This window comes from Apium graveolens, chromosome 6 (assembly GCF_009905375.1).
Source record: "Apium graveolens cultivar Ventura chromosome 6, ASM990537v1, whole genome shotgun sequence".
Lineage (NCBI taxonomy): Eukaryota > Viridiplantae > Streptophyta > Magnoliopsida > Apiales > Apiaceae > Apium > Apium graveolens.
This window is the reverse complement of record NC_133652.1, coordinates 168,701,105-168,707,104: the sequence shown is the minus strand read 5'-3', so window position 1 is coordinate 168,707,104 and position 6,000 is coordinate 168,701,105.

The window sequence follows — 6,000 nt, the reverse complement described above, 5'->3', positions numbered from 1 at the left end:
GTGAACACTATCACCTTTGTCCCAAGCAAATAAGATCGAAATTTTTCGAAACCAAAAACTATCGCGAAGAGCTCCTTCTCAGTAGTGGTGTAGTTCATTTGGGCCCCATTTCAGGTTTTTCTAGCATAGTAGACCACATGAAAGAGATTATTCTTGTGCTGCCCAAGAACTGCGCCCACCACATAATCACTTGCATCACACATCATCTCAAAAGGCTCTGTCCAATCAGGTGTTGTAATAACTGGTGCAGTTATCAAACTCTTCTTAAGAGTCTCGAATGCCGTTAAATAGTCATCATCAAATTTGAAAGGCACATCCTTCTCAAGCAAGTTGCACAATGGCTTAGACATCTTCGAAAAGTCCTTTATGAAACGCCAATAAAAACCCGCATGACCAAGAAAACTATAGATTCCTTTCACAGAAATAGGTGGTGAAAGATTTTCAATGACTCCCACCTTGGCTTTGTCCACCTCAAGACCCTTGCTAGAACCTTATGCCCAAGAATAATGCCTTCACGCACCATAAAATGACATTTTTCCCAATTGAGCACCAAATTAGTTTCCACACACATTTTGAGTACTGCACGAAGATTATTCAAACATTCATCATACGAATGTCCAAAGACGGAGAAGTCATCCATAAACACCTCGATATTATTTCCAATCATGTCAGAGAATATAGCCATCATATATCTCTGAAAAGTGGCTGGTGCGCTACATAACCCAAACGAAACTCTGCGAAAAGCAAATGTGCCAAATTGACAAGTGAAGGTAGTCTTTTCTTGATCCTCTGGTGCAATACAAATCTGATTATACCCTGAATAGCCATCCAGAAGACAATAATACTCATGACCGGCCAACCGGTCAAACATCTGATCAATAAACGGAAGCGGGAAGTGATCCTTCCTTGTGGCCTTGTTCAACTTTCTGTAATCCATGCATACTCTCCATCCTGTGACTGTTCGAGTGGGGATGAGCTCGTTCTGCTCATTTGCTACCACAGTAATACCTCCTTTCTTAGGTACACATTACACGGGGCTCACCCAAGAACTATCAGAAATAGGATAAATGATTCCTGCATCTAGCCACTTCAGAATTTCTTTCTTCACCACTTCTTTCATGATAGGATTAAGTCTGCGTTGTTGCTCAACCGTCGACTTACTACCCTCCTCTAGCAGAATCTTATGCATGCAATATGAAGGGTTGATCCCTTTGATGTCTGCTATAGTCCATCCGATAGCCGATTTGAATTCTCTCAAAATCCTTAAGAGCTTGTCCTCTTCACTACCTGAAAGATCAGATGCAATAATAACAGGTAAAGTAGATGCATCACCTAAAAAAGCATACCTCAAATGTTCAGGCAATGGCTTAAGCTCCAAGGTAGGTGCTTCCTCAATCGATGGTTTGAGCTTTCCTTCAGCAATTTTGAGGTCAGAAGTACCAAGAGATTCAAACGGCATGTCTAGCTTTCGCCTCCAGGGAGAAGCATTAAGATATTGTAGTTGCTCATTGCCATCCTCATCATCACTGTCAAAATCCCCCAATAAGGCCTTCTCTAATGCATCAGACATTAGCATATGATCGAGTTCTAAAGTAACCGCAGAATCAATCAAATCCACTTTTAAGCACTCCTCATCTTCTGTAGGGAATTTCATTGCTTTGAATACATTGAATGTCACATCCTGATCCTGCACCTGCATTATAAGTTCATCTTTCTGCACATCTATCAAGGTACGGCCTGTAGCCAAGAAACGTCTTCCCAAGATTATGGGAATCTTCTTATCTTCCTCGAAATCCAGAATAACAAAGTCTGCAGGAAAGAAGAGCTTATCCACCTTTACTAGCACGTCCTCCACTATGCCTCTTAGGTAAGTAATAGAACGATCAGCCAATTGTAGAGACATGTAGGTGGGCTTTGGATCAGGCAAGTTCAACTTTTTGAAGATCGACAACGACATCCGATTGATGCTTGCTCCCAAATCACAAAGGCACTTGTTAAAAGACAACTTGCCAATGGTGCAAGGAATGGTGAAGCTACCTGGATCTTTAAGCTTTGGAGGTAACTTTTGCTGCAGCACAGCACTGCATTCTTCCGTTAGAGCAACGGTCTCAAGGTCATCCAGATTCACCTTCCTTGAAAGAATACTCTTTATAAATCTCGCATAACTAGGAATTTGCTCCAAAGCCTCAGCGAAAGGTATATTGATATGAAGTTTCTTGAACACCTCCAGAAACTTACTGAACTGTTTATCCATCTTTTGTTGTTGCAATCTCTTAGGGAAATGTAACAACCCAAATTCGGGGTCAAGATTTGGTGTCACTAAACAATCTTTACATAAAATAAAATAATAACCAAATAACCCGTTGAATCCGGATCATTTACAGGTTATGGTATGAAACCAGAATATAATCTACTACTATTTACAACTTCTAAAATACATTTGAGAATACCTTTGTCCTAATGTTTTTGCCATATTCTTCTAACTTCTTCAACCTCTCATGGGGGAGATTTCTCTAACTTCTGCTGTCTATCAAAGCTATTTACTTTTATGCTTATCTGTTTCTGGCAGAAATACGAATTTACAAAGCAAGAGTGAGCCAAAAATGCCCAGCAAGTATATAATTTGAGTTTCAAGCACTGATATCAAGGGAAAAACTTCCGGACAAAATATTAAAACAATGTTAAACAATTCTATTTATTTGAGTGTGTTGAGCGAGTAAACGTTGGATGTCACCAGCCTTTAACTATAAATACGAAATTGACAAGCGATTCCCCGATTCATCTCCTGAATCAGGGTTCTGTCCGGTTTTGGAATCATAAAACCTTTCGAGAGAGAATGCCGTTAATGGCGATCAACAACTAATTAGACTGGACACTAGTTCCAATATATGCACTATACCCTGCTGATCAGTCAGGATACAGTGCGGATCTATACCCAATTGTATAGGTCCATTCAGGTACCTAGGCACTACGGCCCATATCGAGGCACCAGTCATATCCCGGTCCTCAGGATTAAGACACACTTAATCCCCAAAACATCATCATTATCCAACCCATGGAGTATTTTGATGTCAAATCATTTTGAAGTCAAAACATCCCAATTCAGGGTTCGCAAATAACCCGAAAGAATGGGTATTTGCTCACGAGAGCAATCGAATTAGAGGAACAAGAATAAAAGAACATGCATAATATGAGTAATTGTAGCGAAATGTAAAACATTTAACTATTATGAACTTAGAATATGAACGAATAAATATTTGCAGAAAATCAGGAATACTTGAAGTATTTAAAAGAAAAATCCAGAATACTTGCCTCAATAAGCTTTAACCGCTATTACTGGTTGACTTTGGTTCGACTTGATCGGTCGGCTTTGTCGTCAAACTACTATCCCATTTTGGATACGATCCCGACACTCAGGTTCTTCGATTGGAACTTCATTGATTTCAATGTCTAATCCCTATATCGTTCCTAGTCCGATGTCGATACTCGAGTTTTCCGTCTAGGACCTACAGGGTTAAAATATCCTAATTCAGATAATCGCTTCGCTTAACATCACATCACTATCCTGTTCTACCCATACAATTTCATAATCCAACTTATATTTATATGTATTACTGAAATACACATAGCAGTTATGGCTTGCACCTTCAAAACTCAGTTTGGTATTTAATTTCGGAAAATACGTATATTTTTCGTTTTGAAAAATAGGGTAATCGATTATTCATAAAATATCTTGTCACGTCACGTAAGTAGGTTTCGTAAAATTCAATTATACATGCTCGTTCGACGTTTCCGATAATGATAGGTTACGTTCCCATATTTTCGGAATTAATTTTCCCGAAATTCGGGCAGCGTTTCCTTTATTTATCGGCCTACCCGTCGAATCATTTCGACGTCAATCCACAACAACAATCCAATCACAACAACCACACCCAACCACCATTCGCAATCCCAATCACCGATATAATTCAATTATTTTTATGTTTTTTTTATTCATAGAACTCAGATAAAAATCATCATCCTCCACCGTCGGCTCGCTGAGGCTCATCGCCGACGACGGTAAAATTCGCGGGTACCCGATAAGGTTCGGGTGTCCAACGCGTATTTCGCCGATTATATTATTAATTCCCGCAACAAATCTTTTATTTCATGAATTGCCATCAAATAATTTCTGCAGAAAATTAAAATAAAACAGTTCAATTCAGTACAGCAGTAGGTGCGCAACACACGCAAGTTTAATCGGAAAACAAAAAGAACACAGCCAACCAACACGGCTACGCGCTGTGCACAACACACACGAACACAAACACGAAACACACACACGAATCACACACACACATAATACATATAGACATATGTATATATATATATATATATCAGGGAAGGAACCAAGACCGATAATTAGCCGAAATAATAGGAACCCAGGCGGCGGTGGAAGCAGAACAGCGGTGGCGATTAGGCGGAAAAACGAACCGGAAAAAAAAACTCTGGCGACAGAAGAGCGGGGAGGTAGCAGGTCGAAGACACAGGGAAATGAAGGAGGAAAAAAAACGGAAAGAAAGGAGAAAGTGAGAGAGAGATTTGGGGAAAGAGGGAGGCGGCGGGAGCAAAGAACCGGGGGGGGTTTAGGGTTATGTACATATTTTTTTTCTTTTTGATTCTTCATTTTAATTTTCGTGGTATCCCGCCTCGTTCCCGAATCGTGAATGTATTACTACGTACCGCGTGCAAAAATAATTCATCGAAAATATATACAATAATTCAAAATAATTCTAAATATTTCTTAAAACCTCCAAATATTGAAAATTATTAAAATTACATTTTTTTAAAATATTTTCCAAATCGCACATCAGACCCACATTTAATAATTAAATGAATACACATGTGGTTAGATAAAAACCAGAAATTTTCCGAGATAATTTTATAATTTTCAAAATATTCCAAACTTAATAAAATAAAAAATTTTGTGATTTTTGAAATATTTTGGAATTAAATATTGATTTTATAATTAAAGGCAATCAGAAAATCATTTGAAGATAAATAATTAATAAAATATTGATTTCCAAATTTTATAAATTCCTAAAAATAATAAATAAAATTATAAAACAATAAAAAATATTTTAGGGGTAATTTAGGCATTTATGAGAATAATATTCAATAAAATCACATTAAAACGAATTAAATGCATACAGCTCGATAATTAATTATAAAAGTAATCTTCGGGTCCAACCAATCAAACACAATTAACAATATAGCAACACATCGCTAACAGAACCTTTGCATAATTTACTTATTTAATAATTCGATAATTATATTTACATATCGGATCCGAAAATAGGTTACTTAGCCGCTCGGTAACCATATAACAATACGATTTTAATATCAGAATTGGATGATTATCAAAACAGAGCTTCCTATAAAATACTTTATATGAAATTAAGGTAATAATGTCTCGCCTTTTGAGAATATGGACTTTTAACGATATATAAAATGATTGGCGTATCGAAAATTTCACACCGGGACTCGTACAGGTCAAACCGTACCCCAGATCGAGAAAGTCAAAACATGAAAAGTGCTTAGAATTATCAGATTAGGTTAGGAAGGAGTTTTCGGAAGAGTTTCGGGTTGTAAAAACGCAAAACGGTTGAAGTAGGGCGATTTCTTGTTCTAAAAAGTAATTTTTATAATTACGTGAAATAATCATTATTAATTCTATAAATTCGTATAAAATCATATAATGATCCAAAAATTACCAGAAAAATATATACCAAAATTATCTAGATTTAATTCTAGATAATTAAAGATTAAAATATTTAACTTTTTATCAGAAATACACATCCAAATATTCATATCCATCATCAAATAATTCACCAAAATCCACAGAAAATTGCTTAATAATTATTTATTAATAAAAATAATTACATAATATTTCCCGGACGTTACAGGAAAGGTGGTAGAGGATAGAGTTGTTTCTCCCTTGTATTACCCTCAGGCAGAGTG